The 16,843-nt window shown below is 46.0% G+C and overlaps 1 protein-coding gene across 10 annotated transcripts in view; it reads left to right on the top strand.

Annotated features, from left to right (window-relative positions):
* The window catches only part of HDAC5 (histone deacetylase 5), a 2,156,790-nt gene that overhangs the window by 1,750,659 nt on the left and 389,288 nt on the right, over positions 1-16,843 (top strand). The window lies entirely within an intron of this gene.

The following is a 16,843-nucleotide window of genomic DNA, read 5'->3' on the forward strand; positions in this document are numbered from 1 at the left end:
AGATCGCGAAATAGAATGTATGGTCCTTCTGAGTCTCTATCTAGATATGTGCCGACTCACCTCTTCACCTGGAACCACCCATCCCTGTCAGCCAAGCGGACCCTATTGGACCCTTCTCGTGTCACATACAACCGTGGTACCACTCCTGACCACGTTCAGCAATTCTCTGACCCCGCTCCTAATAAAGTGTCGTGCAATATTCTGCCATTATTGAGGCCTGCTGCCCCTGCTAATACTGATGCGCCTGTTTCAATGACTGATGCCCCATGTAAAAGTGTTGCGCCCTGTACCTTGGTGCCTGCTTATATGACTGCTACCCCTGGTAATATTGATGCGCCTTGTACTTTGCTGCCTGTCTCTATGACTGCTACCCCTGGTAATATTGATGCGCCTTGTACTTTGCTGCCTGTCTCTATGACTGCTACCCCTGGTAAAAGTGTTGCGCCCTGTACCTTGGTGCCTGCTTATATGACTGCTACCCCTGGTAATATTGATGCGCCCTGTACTTTGCTGCCTGTCTCTATGACTGCTACCCCAGGTAAAAGTGTTGCGCCTTGTACTTTGCTGCCTGTTTCCATGACTGCTGCCCCTGGTGTTAGTGCTGCCCCTTGCCCTGTACCGCCAACTCGCACTGTGACAACTCCTGCCACCACCGACCACACCCTGCAACCTAAGGACACCACATTATACTGTGCCTTAGTTAACGCACGGTCCCTGCCAGCGCACCCTCTCGATATTCACGACCTTATCACCTCTAATAAACTTGACCTACTCTTCATTAGTGAAACCTGGCTAAACGATACATCTGGCCCTGCCCTCGCACTTGCCATCCCGGAAGGGTATTCCATACATAGACAAGATCGCTCCACTCATAGAGGTGGGGGGGTGGCTGTCATTGCCAAGGAGAATCTACAATTCAGAAGGATTCAAGCAGACTTGGGTCATAGCTCTGATTACCTCCTGCTCAAACTCCAGCTCTCAGCTACCTGTACCATTGCTTTCCATGCGGTCTACCGCCTGCCTGGGCCGAGCACTGACTTCCAGGAAGCCCTAATTCACTCGCTCTCAGACAATCTAAAAAGCTCATCTAAAGTTATCCTCCTAGGTGACTTTAACCTCGGTCTCAATGACTCTAAGGACTCCCACGCCACTGCCCTCAATAAAGCTCTCTCCAACCTTGGGTTCTCCCAATCTATCTCCAGGCCTACCCACTCTAAAGGGCGGACGCTAGATTGGGTGGCCCACCACAACTGCACCCTTGAGGTCAAAGACATCTCCCCTATCCCCTGGTCTGACCACCATTGCATTAAATTTGACATCACCACATCAAAAGGGCCGCATAGGCCAGCGACTTCCCTCCCTGCCGCACTCACCAGAAGCTCTCGGCAGCTCACAAAAGAGAACCTTACTAAACATCTCCTCGTACCTGCACTATCTCCGCCCTTCTCTAATGATCCATCAGTACTTGCTAAAGACTTCAAAAGGATCATCACCAAGGCCGTGGACACTGTAGCCCCTCTTACCCTCAAATAAGCAAAAAAGGTCAAACATACCAATGCCTGGTTCACCCAGGAGCTCTCACAGCTACGTCAAAAAAAAAGAGCTGCACTCTCTGCCTGGAAGAATAACCCCAAAGACACCACTAAAGCAGCCTTTAAGGCCCTATCCTCTGAATACAAAATCTCCATAATCAAGGCTAAGGCGTCTTCCTTCAACACTAGGATTTCAGAAGCCAAATCAGGGACCAAAGAAATCTTCTCCATCTTTAGAGAGCTTGAGACCCCTGCGTCCCCCCCTTCTACTCTCCTAAAAGATGAAGCCTGGTGCAACAAAATTCAATCCGCCATGCTGGATAAATTGGACACTCTACACGCCAAGATCCTTGCACACCAAAAAGCCCTCAACAACCTTCTAGCCAAACCCACTGGCTCCCCTGCTCCACTAGCTGACACCAGCCAAGCCCCTCTGTTTGAGTTCAAGGACATGACTGAAACCGAAGTCGCTGCCCTCCTTAGATCCATCAAGCCCTCCAATTGTAAAGGGGACGTCTGCCCAGCCCAGGTGATCAAGGACTGTGCCCCTGCCCTTGTCCCCCTCATCACTGCCTTCATTAATGCTTCATTCAAGTCTGGCCATGTTCCAGCTGAGCTCAAGGAAGCATGGGTTCGTCCGCTTATCAAAAAACCCTCCTTAGACCCTTCGGTCCCAGGTAATTATAGACCCATTACCACTGTCCCATTTTTACTAAAAATCTTGGACAAAGCAGCTTACCTGCAAGTTCAAAAATTCCTCGAAGATAACCATCTTCTTGGTCTTCGGCAGTCAGGCTTCAGGCCAAGACATGGCACCGAAACGGCACTTCTTGACCTCAAAAACCAGATGGACGACCTCAAAGATGCAGGCAAACCTGCTCTACTCCTCCTTTTGGACCTATCAGCTGCATTCGATCTGGTGGATCACAAGACCCTATGCCACCATCTTGCCACCACAGCCAACTTCTCCCCGACTGCCTGCAACTGGATAACCTCCTTCCTGCAGGACAGAGCAATGAAGGTCTTCTCTGACTCTTCCTGCGCTGACCCTAGCATCATCCAATGTGGCGTCCCACAGGGATCATGCATCGCCCCCACCCTCTACAACCTCTTCACGAGGCCGCTGTTCAAGATCCTTGACGCCCTGGGCATCTCATACACTAACTATGCTGATGACACTCAGGTGCTTATCCCCCTCTCCGGGGCTACCTGTCTGACCTGAACACGCTCAACTCCACTTACACCACGATCCAATCCTGGATGGCAGAAAACTGGCTATGCCTCAACAGCGAGAAAACCGAGCTTCTGCTGATTGGCTCCCCGTCCACCCTGGGCAAGATGGACAAGCAATACAACTCCTTCACCATAGATAATATTCCTATCCCTGTCTCCCAAACAGTCAAGACCTTGGGTGTCTACCTGGACCCGAACCTGAACATGAACAGGCAGGTCAATGCCATTGCATCCTCCTCAGCCTACTACTCCAAACTGCTCAACGCAATCAGACCGTACCGCTCCCAACAGAATTGCCTGACTATCGCCAGGGCAATCATTGGCTCAAGAGTGGACTATTGCAACGCCCTTCTAATAGGGACGTCAGCAAAAAACCTAGCTAAACTCCAACTAGTCCAAAATAATGCCCTAAGGGCCGCCACTGGACTATAATGCAGGGACCACATCTCTGACCTCAGGCGTCAGGTCCATTGGCTCCCAGTCAAGGAAAGAATCCTGTTCAAAACCCTTGCCCTCACGCACAAATGTTTTCACGATCAGGCCCCTACATATCTCGTCCAGAGATTTTCTAAACCTTGTGCTTCCAGGCCATCTAGAGAGGCCTATTCCAATTTACTAACTGTGCCAAAAACCCGCAGAGTGCGTGCGGGTGGCACAAGCTTTCCCACCATGGCATCCACCCTCTGGAACTCCCTTCCACCGCACATCAGACGACTCGACTCTCACACTGCCTTTCGCAAGGCCATCAAGACTAGTCTCTTCAAATAATGTGCCTGTTCTTTGTTTCGCTACCCTGGACCTATGTATCTGTAACTCTGTATGTATATTCTAAGAACTCCTCTGGGGTGGCTTTTTTGTAACCCTTAATCAAGCCTTCTTATGTACCACTTATCAGCGCCTCTATGCCTTAGGGCTGCAGTGCGCTTTACAAATGTAAAAAATAAATAAATAGAGCGTTCTTTGTGCTTAGGGCAGAGAAAAGTATGCATTCCTACCCAAATTACTAAAATCACACTGCGGGTAGCCATAACATCCTACCTTACAGAAAGCTTCTCACTTCAATGTGGTTCTGGGAACCGCGATTGTATCTGCGGGCAATTGTGGGCATGTTAGTTCAATAATGAGACATGCGACTGTAATCAATACCAGCGGTGGGCATCTGTAGTCAATACCAGCGCTGGAAAATAAAATAAATGCTACAATGTGGAATCTGTTGGCACCTTTGCCTGATAGTAGTGGCAACCGTCCCAGTGGGCTTAGACATACCTTGTTTCTAAACCGTATGGTGCATGGTGTCGGCTCATCTGGCATCTTCGGCAGGCAGCAGAGACTGCGTTGCCATGGTGAAAACAAGCTTATGCAACGTGGTGAGCTCAGGCCGCAGGACGTTAGACGCATTCTCGTCCATTTGTTGGTCTGATGCCATGGTAACCCTCTGTGGGTTAACCCGTGTTGCTGATACCGGCTGTGCATACCTATGGATTTTGAGTAGACAAATGATATGCTCAGTATTTCCTACTTTAGCATTGCTAAAAATACCCCATATGTGGAGAACAACATTGCAATATCATTTATTTTACCTCCAAGGGATAATGGGTAAGGACTATGCGTGGTATTACTCGTACATAATATTACAGCAACAGATATTCAGAAAGCCAGAAAGCGGAACGCCCCCGGGCGAGACAAGGTATTCCCCCCCCTACACCCCCACGGTGCTAGTAAATCCTAACCCGACATCCCCTCTGTCATTATGGGATATTATTGCCAAAAACCCATTTGTCCACAAAATTACATTTACCCCTTCACCCTGACAGAAACCCACATGGTTTTTCCATGATCCCTCAAAAAAACTACAACTCCCATAATCCCCCCACATTTCTTTTTCCTAAAACCACTGGGACGAGGAAGAGGCAAACCAGAGCCACAAAGATTACCCATAGGAACCAATGTACCATGAGTTCCTATGAGCAGTCTCCATTTTGTCCCGTTAGTGAGGCCAGGCAAGGTCAGGCCTCCCTTTACAATTTGTTGGTCTGATGCCATGGTAACCCTCTGTGGGTTAATCCGGGTTACTGATACCGGCTGTGCATACCTATGGATTTTGAGTAGACAAATGATATGCTCAGTATCTCCTACTTTAGCATTGCTAAAAATACCCCATATGTGGAGAACAACATTGCAATATCATTTATTTTACCTGCAAGGGATAATGGGTAAGGACTATGCGTGGTATTACTTGTACATAATATTACAGCAACAGATATTCAGAAAGCCAGAATGTTTTTCACAATATGCATCCTTTCCAAGTTTTCTGAGTTCCAGTGGGCATAGACCCTAACAAATGATAGGGTAACTGTGAGAAACCTGAGACATTTCTCCCATGCCATTCCTGGGGATACCTGACTCAGGTAGCCATGCAGGTCTTTTGCTCTTGGATCCCAACCCCGGGATCGGACAAGCGAGGGAGGATCAACTGGGAAGGGGTGCCCTTGGAGACTGCGGAACGCCCCCGGGCGAGACAAGGTATCCCCCCCCCACCCACGGTGCTAGTAAATCCTAACCCGACATCCCCTCTGTCATTATGGGATATTATTGGCAAAAACCCATTTGTCCACAACATTACATTTACCCCTTCACCCTGACAGAAACCCACATGGTTTTTCCATGATCCCTCAGAAAAACTACAACTCCCATAATCCCCCACATTTCTTTTTCCTAAAACCACTGGGACGAGGAAGAGGCAAACCAGAGCCACAAAGATTACCCATAGGAACCAATGTACCATGAGTTCCTATGAGCAGTCTCCATTTTTTCCCGTTAGTGAGGCCAGGCAAGGTCAGGCCTCCCTTTACAATCCTTCCCACCTGTAATCTGTTAAACTTCCCAGTCAGTATAAAAGGCAGAGCACACAGGCACACTCAGAGTGAGCTGGGGAGGCTAAGTGGGTCATGCTGTCCAGAGGAGCAAAGCAGAAGCTGAAGGAAACTTGAGAAGGAGGAGAGGCTGCCAAGTCTGCCTGTGAGTGCAGGAGAGGCTGAGTGTGGCAAGAGAGCTGTGCTTCCAGGCAGCCAGACCAGGGGCATCTGGAGCTATCTGCAGGACCCAAGGCACGGCTCATCCCCTGGGTTTAACATTGAAATACAGGCCTTTGAGGGGCAGATGGGATAACAGTGACCCCTGAAAAGCCTCATTTGAAACCCCACATCTCCCAGAACCCACAGAATGCTGTTTTGGGCGGCTGGTGAAGTGGGGGCCTAAATAGAAATGGATTCATTATGGACCTTGAACGTGCACGAGAAGGAGCGACTCTTCCAGAGCAGTGGCAAGCCAGGCAGAGGAGAGCAACCGGCCAGAAGAGGGCTAGGGCCGAAAATCCACAGGCCAGAGATCCCTTTTGTGAGAAACCGTTGTCTCAGAAGCCGCAAGTGCTACACACGCCAACCCAGCTGGAGAGAAAGAAGAGCGTCTGAAGTGCTACCAAGTTTAAGCCACTCTCTCGGGTGAACGGCAGAGTTGAGGAGGCGCGGATGCAACAAGACTGATGGCCTTGATTTCCACATCAAAAGACCCGAAGGCAAGGAGCCTCCTGACATGACCTTTGAGTCAAGAGAGCACAATGAAAGTCTGGTCTATGTGTTGGAGCAGTGGCGTAACACAAGCTCTGGGGGCCCCCCTGCAAGCCATGCTGAGGGCCCCCCCCCCAACTCGGCAACAAATCACAAGTCGCGCCAAACTCTGGGCCGCCCTAGATTACCACCTTGCGCAATACGCACAAAGGAGAAATATATAAATGTGTTTTAATGCAATACACAGCACACTTTCTGAGAAAAATTGACTAAAAAGCCACAGTGTTTGCTATTGTTGTGTAGGGTGACAGCAATCCAAAACATGCAAGTCACCAACAGTGACCATGAACATTAATGCTTTGCTATTAAAAATGCCATGCCACAATAAAAACATGTCCAACTGGCTGCACAATGTAGACCAGTGTAGACACATAATAACATTACAGTAACATTAAGACATACCTAGACTGGTTGCACCAAAATGCCAGTTGAAGCAATAAAACTCATCAAGAAGAGAGCACACCTTCAAGCCTGCGTCTCTACAGCTTCTAACAACACAGCCAAACTCTTTAAAATCTGCAAGGAACTGGCCAATCCTGTTGCGGTTTCTACCTCTCCTGTTCCCTCAACAGGCCCTCTGTACAGCTTTGGCCTCTCGCTTCTCCGCTAAAACTCAGGACATCCTGTCCACCATCTCCTCCTCCTCTCCCTCTTCCACTCTTGGCCCCCTTTGGCCATCTCTCCTTCTCATCCTCCTTTCTCCTCTTTCTCTCTTAACACCTGACAAAGTCCCATCTATGGAAGTGTCGTCGAAACAGGTGATCGCCTGCTCCTCCAGAACCATCGAGGACCACATTGACACGTTCCAGCCTTGGCCGATTTTTGTAATCATTCTTTTGCCACTGGAACTTTCCCCTCTCCCAAATTCTTGGAAAAGCTGGCCAACTGCCAGCTTACACTCCACACTGAATCTGTTGGTTGTCTCCATAACCATCAGTCTGGTTTAAGAGCTGCCAGAGGCACGGAAATTGCTCTCCTGAACACCTGTGAAGATCTGATCTCTAACCTTGATTCCAGCATTCCTTCTGTCCTCATCATCCTGGAACTTTCCTCTGCTTTCGACACGGTCAACCACGCCATCCTGATCAATTGACTCTGTGAGAACCTGGGCATCATGGATCAGGGCCGGGAGAGGCTGACCTCCTTCTTCTTGGACCGCCCCTCCCAGGTCCAACTTTGTCCCTTTCACTCCGCCACCTCTCTCTACATGTGGCGTTCTCCAGGGCTCTATCCTCTCAGCCTGGTTTTTTAACCTCTACTTGGCCCCTTCGACCCACCTGATCTCTACCTTCTCCTCTAACTTACAGTGTTATGCGGATGACACTCAGCTTTCCTTCAGGCTCCCCTCAACCTACTCTCCTCTCTCGCTCATTCGTGGTGTGATCTTCAACTCCACTCTCTCTTTCTCTCCTCACATCTCGGACGTCTCCAAGAAATCCCACTACCAACTGCACTGCCTCAAAGGGACTCTTCAATTTCTCACTTTCCTCCAGAAGCTCACTGTCTCCAGAGCTCTGGTTCTCTCTAGGCTGGACTACTGCAACAGCCACTTTCTCAATCTGCCTTCCTCTACTCTCCACCCTCTGCAACTAATCCAGAACAGGACTGCAAGAATTATCCTTGGCCTCAAGCCCAGGGACTGTATCTATCCAGCCATGAAATCTCTCCACTGGCTCTCGGTGGCTGCAATGTTCAAGTTCAAGACCTTTTTCATTGTCCACAAGGCTTTCTTGGGCTGGTATCTGCACTACATCCAACGCTATCTACCAAAATACCTACCTTCTCGAGCCCTAGGGGTTAGATACTTCTCCAGGCAGAGAGTGGAGGGAGGTAGATCCTTCTCCCCTGCAGGCGCCTCCCTCTGAAATGGCCTCCCTGACCCTCCCAAACTTGAGCCGGACCACCTAAAGTTCCGGAAGCAACTCAAAACTTTCCTCTTCTCTGCTTTTTCTCCCTCCCCTGCTGACCTACCTGTCCACTGTACCAACTGGTTGCTTGGCTACCCTCTGTCTCACTGAGTCCAGGCTCTTTCTTGATCAGTCACCCTTGCACTGCCTCCAGGCCTACCACGCATTTAGGGGCTGTAACTGTAACCCTACAGTCCCTTGTTCTCCTTGCACTACCGAGATCCGCGCTGCCCTTGCGGCACTTACTCAGAGCATTGCTGCCCTGTTGACCTCTCCCTTGCACTCCCCCCCTCCCTTTCTCCTTGCACTTCTCGTTCTCACACTTGCACGATCTGAATGACACAAGGCTTAGTGAGATCATTTGTCTTGTCCTCCCTCAGTTTTCCTCCTCAGTTTTCCTTCTCTTGTCCTGTCGTGTCTAAAAACACTTGTGTACAGGTGCGTTATATATGACTTATCATATCATAACATATCATTTTATCACAGATGCCCAGAAAAATATACAGTGCCGCAGTAAGAAACGGCTAGACTGGCAGACCCAAATGCCAATCTAGCCAGGTAATTACACTTAGCAGGACTGCTTTATCAGAAATGCCCAGTTAAAAAAAAGTCATACCAAACTGAGGAATGACTAGACTGGCTGCACCAAAATGCCTCTCTAACCACTAATATCACATATCATGCCTGCTTAGCATGGACATGGATGACCATTATGATTTATTGCACAACCCCACCCCCTCACACATCCCTTCTCCCTCCCATCCCCTACCTTAACCTCCAAAATCAGCTCAATGGCTCAGAATTACCTCCACGTCCCTCTTCCTTGTCCCATTGCTTACTTATGAGGCTCCTTGCCTCACTGGTAAGTACTGTAGGTAGGAAGAGTGGGACTAGGAGTAATGAAGATTACAGGTAGCTAAGTCAGGCATTACCTTCATTTACCTCTACCTTATCCCAGTACTTGTGTATGAGGCATAGTGCCTCATACACAAGTACTGCCTCATACACAAGTAATTGGATGAGGAAGAATAAGGATAGGTGTAAAGAAGATTACCAATAATTAATCAATGCATTAAACACACGTAGTGGTGCAACACCATTGAGCTGACTCGGATTCAGCTCCCCCCCCCCTCTCCACACTGAAATTGTGGGCTATGTTGACTTGACCTGGCTGACCTTCAGAGCAGTTGCCGACAGAATAGAAGACAGATGTTAAACGGCACTTGGGTTTTGCCATTAAGAAGGGCCGAGCCCAGCGATTACTAATGTACATCATTTCACTGTTTTACCTGCATTCAAATGCCAAATTTTTTAGCAATTGAAATTGTGATGTGGGTTTAGTACTTGCATGCCAGGGGAGTGATTGGAAGGGTAGAGCGGAAACCGGAGACCAGTCATTCTCACAGCAGCCCATAAGTGGGTGCTTTCAGACCTAAAGGAGAGAGTTAACTGCTTGTAACATTGAGGCTGCACTAGAATATTCTCATTAAAATGCGTAAAGAAGTTGGATGCCCCCACATAAATAAGTTTGCACCTCCCCACCACACGTGAAGTTAGCACTCTCCCAAAATTTGAAAAGTTAGCCCCCTTGAAATGTAGGTTTTGTTGCGCTCCTGAACACAAGCACACACACCATTAACCATATATACACACGCACACCCAGCCATCCATATATTTAAGTGTGTACACTTTCACCATACAGGCACACCCAGGCAGCCACCCATACATTTCAGTGTGTATCCTTTCACCGTACATGCACACACGCATACCCAGCCACCCATACATTTGTGTGAACTCTTTCACCATACACTCACACACGCACACGTCATGGGTTGAGGGGAGCCATAATACTTCAAAAATACATTGGGCCTCATTAGGACCCTGGCGGTGACGATTCAAACCATCCCGCCGCATTACGATTTCTGCTCGCAGTTTCCTGCCAGCCCCCGAGCATAACTTGTAATTGCGCCGACACCGTTATCAACGGTGCCGGCGCAACCATGCTCCCCGCCCCCGTTCTGCCCTATTGGGCAGAATGGGGATCGGGAGCCCGGCAATACCGCCACCCGCGAATGGGCAATTACTGGCCCATTCATCTTGTAATGGGCCAGCTATTGCCCAATCGCAGGAGGCGGTGCCGGTAGCGAGCATGGCAGTAGCCGTGCCTTCCATACAGGCACGGCTACCGCCATGCTCGTAATGAGGCCCATTGTTTCTTTTTTAAATGAAATTATTTCCGTTAAGGACTGAGCCATAATGGAAATAATTTCTTTATGAAGGCAGAGTGACTTTAAAAATAAACTATTTATTTTTGAAGTCATAGGGCTTTCCCCACCCCATGACATGGAGGCCTCCAGCCTAGGGTCTTCTTGTCATGGAGTGGGGGTAGCCACCAGGCTGTTTGTATTCACTCTGCCTTCATAAAGAAATTATTTCTGTTACAGTAATAATTTCTTTAGAAATGCAGAGTAAATCCAAAAAGAAAATGTAAAAAAAAAAATAATAATAATTTTTTTTTTTTTTTACTCCAAGTGAGCCCCCTTCCAGAACATGTGGTCGCGGGGCCCCCTGAACCGCGGGGGGTGCGCGGGCCCCTGTTACGCCAGTGTGTTGGAGTGCTTGCAACAGCTACCATAAACAGAAGTTTAAGCGCAAGATAAGAGCCCATTTTTGTGAACTGTAAATCATGAATGCTAAGTATCAGAGTGGTGTGGCAGAGGACGTATGCCCAGTTGAAAGTCTATGGAGAAAGGTTGTTGAAGCTGCAAGGCAGTGGGAAAGCCAGAGAAGCCAGTGTGTGGTCAAAGCTTGAGTGTGGCACGTTGTCCCATGCTGAAAACATGGGGAAAGGAACGTCACTATTCAGTCATCCTGATACATTACTTTTGTACACTGTTTTCCTTTGCATATACCATTTTCCCACACATTTGTTATAGCGTAAGGGCAGGCAATAGGTTTTGTTAGTGTAGGTCATTATGATTTGACAGACACTACTAGGACAGCGTTATTTATTATTTGATGGTCGAGCTTACTCCCATCCTCAGATATAGGGCTAGATAGGCGTTCTTCTAACCTTCATGTTATTCAATAAAACTGTGCATCACTTGTCTGTCTTCACTAATGATACTATGTCTTCCTTACATAACTCTCTGCTACACAAAAACTGTTTCACTGAGCCCTTATATAATCCTTCCCAAATTATCAGGATGAGGTATGTTGCAAACAATCTTCTATGCACTGCAAAATAATAGTGTACATGCAGATTCGTGACCTTTTCTTAAATTGGCCATGTAATGATGCTGAGGCTTTAAATATGTTTTGCTTGCAAAGTATTTTGAGTATGCAAATATCCCAGTGAGCGTTTTACTGCTACAATCCTTCACCTTTTTTAGAGCCCTGTCAATTAGTTTTGGAGGCTAGCACTGGATAATGTGGAGAAGTACAGGAAAGGGCACAGGAGAACACTCCTTGGGGGTGAAAAACAAATCGGCAACTTTAAAAAAGCAAGTCGGAGGTTTGGGCAGTACAGTGAAGGTAATGTGGTGTTTGCTAAAGATAGGAAACGTTCGTCTATGGTCAACTGCTGAGGGCTTTTGAATAATGGTGTTCTGCGTTTATTGCCTCTTTCCTCCCCATACATCTTGTTTAACTGATAACAGGGAATTGCAGAAGAGGGGTGGGGGGTCGAGTCTTCATGTAATTCAGTGGCGGGATGCCTGTACTTTGGTGTGCACAAGTCCCTGCCACCAAACTTTCACCATTTGCACGGCTGAGCGTGAAGGTGGAGGGCCAAAGGTGGCATACAAGCTTGTATGCCACCCTTTGTCCTGCACTTTTGCACTCTGCTGTGCAGAATCGGTAAACGCTGCCTGCCATGCATGCATGGCAGCCAACGCTTACAATGGATCCCTATGGAGTCTGGCTGCTGTATATGCTGGTGCATAAAGTCGGCAGGCTCCATAGGGGATCATCACCATTTGTGCCGGCCCGAAAATGCATGCCGGTGCGAAGGCTGAGGCATTTGTATGGCATAGAGGAAGGTAAGCTGCGGAAAACGCAAGTTGCGTTCCGCCCGCCATCTCGGTCATACAAATGGAGAAAAAAAATGGAAAGTAACATTAATGGAAAGGATAAAAGCCCAAGTCCGTTACACCTACAAATTAACGTTACGTAAATCAGTAAAATGAGCTCCTCTGTTGCACCTCTGAACCTTACTGCTATTAACTTAAAAGGCAAAAATTAGTTTTTCTTCCACCAGGCTCCATACGAATGTTGAATTTGGTTTAGGCCGTGGTGAGGAAGGGGTGAGGAAGGGAGAGCAAAACTATGGGCTATATTATGTGCTCTGTCATTTCAATTCCTATGTCAGGATTGCAAGCAGGGCTCTTATAATATTTTACGCCCTACTTGGAATCAAATTATTTTTCAGGGTGTAAAAAAGTAATTTGCTTTGCTAATAGGTATAGTTCATGCTTATTAAAAGTTGTACTTTCCCCTTAAAATTCCTCTTGAGATCTAGCAGTACTATTATTAGAGTTCTTTCAAAAGCCATTGCTCTGCTGGTCACTGATTCTAAAATATCAGTGGAGCTTTGTGGATAGAAATAATATAGTGGAGGGACAATTAAAGATTGCAGCTTTCTCCTGGTCAGATCTCTCCTTTATATGTTTTGATCACCAGATGCCCAAGCTCCCACCTAGAGTATATTCAGACAAAGCTATAACAACTAATCGTGATCTATGTGACTTGGTAAATTGACTCCAATCTCAGGCTATTGCTCTAGCTAAGGTGTGTAAAGTAATGAAGGCTCTCTTGAGTCAGCAGGCCTGCTTTACACAAGAAATGAAAGATCTACATACTAAGATGAACAAACTGGTGCTGGCAGAAATCTCATCTTGCATCTGACAAAGACAGATATAGTACAGTTACCACCTGTTACACGAAAGTTATCTTGGCAGTAGAAAAAGGACCACCTTGATGGTGGCATTTGTAATACATCCTCCAACTCTAAAGAGCTTTTCAGGTGCATGAAAGAACTGGAAATTGCTACAGTTGATGCTGTAGCCAAGGATAAGGATTAGTATAACAAGATACAACAGGCTATGTTTGAGAAAGTTGCCAACTTGAGGTTTTCAGCACAGCAAAAGGCAGCTACGCTTTCTCCTATCAACACATGGTCTCCCCCCCACCATCTCTGTCGCTTGTTTTGAGTTTAAAAGGGTGACAGTTGCTGAAATCATTACTACTCTTCAAAGTCTTAAACCCATGAGTTGCCCAGGGGCGCATTGTCCCTCCAGTGTGATCAAGACGTGTGCTTTCTGCCTTGCTCCGGCCATTGCAGCCTGGATCACTCCTTTACTGAAGAAACCTTCTTTAGATCTACAATATTCCCACTAATTCTAGACCCATTACGAATGTCCCGTTCCTGTTATATAGTCTGGATTGAGTGGCTTACTTACAAGTTCAAGAGTATTTAGAGAATCGTAACTCTTTCAGCTCTAAGTCTGGCTTTCGGGCATTGCATAGCACAGAGTCGCCTCTCCTGGACCTGAAAGCTAATCTGTTGTCAAGGATGGATATGAGACATGGGACTTTACTGCCTTTGTTATACTTGTCAGCTGCATTTGATCTAGTTGATTTTAGTGTACTGTTTAAAAGGATTTGCGCTGAGGCTTTTATCTCTGAGTCTGCTGCCTCTTCGATTTTATCTTCCTTATCAGAGAGAGAGGCAAGCATCTTTAATAATAGCGTGTCAGCTGATCATGCCCCCCTTCAATGCGGTGTGCCCCAGGGGTCTCGCCTCTCCCCCACTTTGTTTAATATCTTATTAAAGCCATTATTTTATTTATTGGACAATGAAGGTGTCCAATTCACCAACTATGCCTATGACACACAACTACTATTTAGACTGTCTGGCAGATATGAGGATGATATCATCGGGATTAATGCTGTTTTTGACATTATCCAGAGATGGATGGCCTTGCTCCCAATGATTCAAAGACTGAGTTGTTGGTGGCTGGATCTCATCTTAGATTTAAACAAATTGCCAGAATCTTATTAAAGGTTTATTATAGCTGGCTGTGAAAATTAAGACTTCAGATAAAGACCCAAGTCTCTATCAATGAAGGATCATGTCAATGTTGTAGTCTCTTTTTCTGTGTATTTTTTGAGACTACTTAGCACAATTCGTCCACGTGTTTCTTTAGAGAATACTGGCCACCCTAGCAAAGGCCATAATAGAGGTGAGAATTTATTATTGCGGAGCCTTCTTTTTGGCATAACCTTTCTAGTCTCCAAGTGACACAGAAGCATGTGGTCAGGGTTTTAGCTGGCCTTAAGCACAGGGATCATGTGACGGCAGCCAGTCGGTCCTTGCATTGGATCCCTGTGAGGGAACACCATAAATGTAGGCTGCTAACTATCACACACAAGTGCATGTTTGGCAAGAATCCTGTACTCCTTAAACAAAGGCTGTGCATCAAACAAAATACACGCACTCTCAGATTAAGCGATAGCAACCTAATTGCGGTACCACATGTGAAGGTGGATCGAGCCAGTACACGCACATTCCACTACCTTGCCCCGGTGTTGTGGAATAGCCTTCCTAACACTCTTTGATTGATGACTTCCCTTGAAAAAGTAACAGAAAAACTTTAAACATTTTACTTTACATAATCTGCCTGCTTCGACTTGATCCCTGTGCCTGATATTTTATCCCCCGATTTTAACTCTGTATTTTATTCTTTTATCTGCTTTTATATTTGCACTTGTGCTTTTTATTTGATACGTTATGTCCTTCCAGTCCCTCTCCCTTGTTATGTGTATTTGTATATGGTGCCCGTTCACCTCGGGCTTTAAGGCATGTTACAAACGCTTTAATAAAACCGAGAGTAGGCTCCTTTGTTAGTTGCATGCCATTTTGGTTGTGAACATTTTTCTGTTTTGTGGAGTAAAAATAGGTTGTGTGTATGCTTTTAAGTGGAAGGTTGGTTTTGAGTAATTGGTGTCACAGCTCTGTTTACAGGACAATGTAATGTGTATGGTAAGCAGAGGCACAGCAATTAGGATCACCATATTCTGTGGTGCAGTTGTTCTGATGCAATAGTCCTTGAACAAATTACAAGCGGCATGTTCTCCTGGCCCGCTTCATTAAAGTTAACTCCTTTTGATATGTTTTCTTACCCATTCCTTTTAGTTTCCATTACTCCACCTGCAAATATTATCCTGTCTGGATTTTATTGCCAGCGTCATCAGTTATGATAAGCAATATTTGTTTTTTGTTGTACACATGAGTGTTTTTTTTCAGTGGCATAAACACCTTTCTGCATGGTCTCTGAGCAGTCTCAACAACGGAATAGCCACAACTATCAACTGAGCATACAATGCTTTTTTTGCTGCATATATGAATTTTTCTCTGCACGTGACTACTTTTGCAAGGTACTGTGGCAGATCTTGAAATCTTGGAATGTTGACAAACTTAATCACATAAAATATATTTGTTTTTAACCTATTTATTTGAAAAAAGTGCTGAAAGATGCATCCTTTACACTGATTTGTAAAGAATTTCAGTGGTTGGGAAAGAGAAATTCCCTAAATCTAATGAGATAATAGCTCACTAACTACACATGCTAACGAAGTGGCTTACCTCATTAATCATTTGCACACATGGAAAATAATGCGAACATGAAAGCCACCCATTTGCATGCTAAGAGAAAAATAATTAGAGGGAACATTGACTGTAACACTACACGCCACAATATTTCTGTATTAACCTTCTCTAGGTGGGTTGCTGTCCATAAAATGAATAATTACTATTGGAGTATTGATGTATTAAACGCCCATTCTATAATAAAGTAGCAAATCACAGTGTTAACTCATGTTCCAAAGCTTTCGAGTGTAAACAAACATAACTAGATGAATACACTACTTTCGGTGTGCTTTGTGCTCACCTACCGTGTTCAATGTAATGAGGATTCTAAAGAGTACCAAGTCTACCTCTCTTTTTACATGAGTAAACCTACTTGCCTACCTATCTTCTGCTGCTACAAATATTGAAAAGATGGTTCCACTAAGATTAACAGAGTGTTATCAAATTATTAACACATCAATTTCAACAGTCCTTGTGAAGAAGAATAATACCCAAACAGACGCATGGGGCCTCATTACAAGTTTGGCAGTGTGCGGAAAAGAGGGTGATAATCCCATTACCAACACTTTTTTCCCCTGTAACAGAATTACTGCTGTTTTTTTCCACAATGCAGAACTACAGGTTTCACCTTTAAAAGTGAAGGATTTTCCTCTGGCATCCTGCTGGAAGTAAATCCTCCACTTTAAGGTAAACTAATCGGCAGAATTACGGCTTGCAGTAATTTTGCCAAAAACCCCGTTCAGTCCTATGGATTCCAAAAATGGGAATTAACACTGCGCTACCATCACTTGTAATCCTGTGGTAAAACCACAGAATCAGGTGCTGGCAAAGGTAACTGAGTTTGGCACTAACTTGGCAGATTTACTCGCAAATTACCACCATACTCATAATAAAGCA

The sequence above is a fragment of the Ambystoma mexicanum genome, chromosome 13, assembly GCF_040938575.1.
Source record: "Ambystoma mexicanum isolate Mex_15411 chromosome 13, UKY_AmexF1_1, whole genome shotgun sequence".
In the NCBI taxonomy this organism is placed as follows: Eukaryota; Metazoa; Chordata; class Amphibia; order Caudata; family Ambystomatidae; genus Ambystoma; species Ambystoma mexicanum.